Source organism: Aptenodytes forsteri, unplaced genomic scaffold, assembly GCF_000699145.1.
Source record: "Aptenodytes forsteri isolate BGI_AS27 unplaced genomic scaffold, ASM69914v1 Scaffold51, whole genome shotgun sequence".
Classification (NCBI taxonomy): domain Eukaryota; kingdom Metazoa; phylum Chordata; class Aves; order Sphenisciformes; family Spheniscidae; genus Aptenodytes; species Aptenodytes forsteri.
Genome location: NW_008795495.1, coordinates 2,394,176 through 2,394,737, shown reverse-complemented (window position 1 = coordinate 2,394,737; position 562 = coordinate 2,394,176).

Here is a 562-nt window from a genome sequence, read left to right as displayed (position 1 = left end):
GGGGGGGGGAGGAAGAGGGACTTCTCTCCCTCTCTCTCCGTTTCCCTGCTCCGGGTTCCTGGTTGGATAATTTGGGTTAATACTAGTGAGCGAGCCTTTTGCTGCTTCAAAGGGTATTTCAAGTTGCCGGAGCTCCTCCCCTCCGCACCGTGTGACAACAACAACTCGTCCAGCGAGCGAGCGAGCGGCGGCGGCAGCCAGCACTTCCCCGCCCATTTTCTCTCTGTCATTCCCCTCTCAATCTTTGATCAATGTACTTGCCAGAGAGAACCGAAGTCCTTCAAACCTCCTCCTTTTCACCTTCGTCTTTAACGTGGTGCTAGAGCAAGGACCACAAAAAGAAACTGCCCTCCCCCTCCCCTCGGCCCCAGCCCCGCCGCCCGGAGCGGACTTCTCCTCCTCCTCCTCCGTCCCCACTTGCGGGACACTTTGTGCGTTTCTCTCTCTCACTCTGCCCCCTGCTCTCTCGCTCGCCGCAGCACCTGATCCGGGGTTATCCCCCCCTTCTTCTCCCCCCTCCTCCCTTCTCTCCTTTCCTCCTTTTTTTTTTATTTTTTTTTTT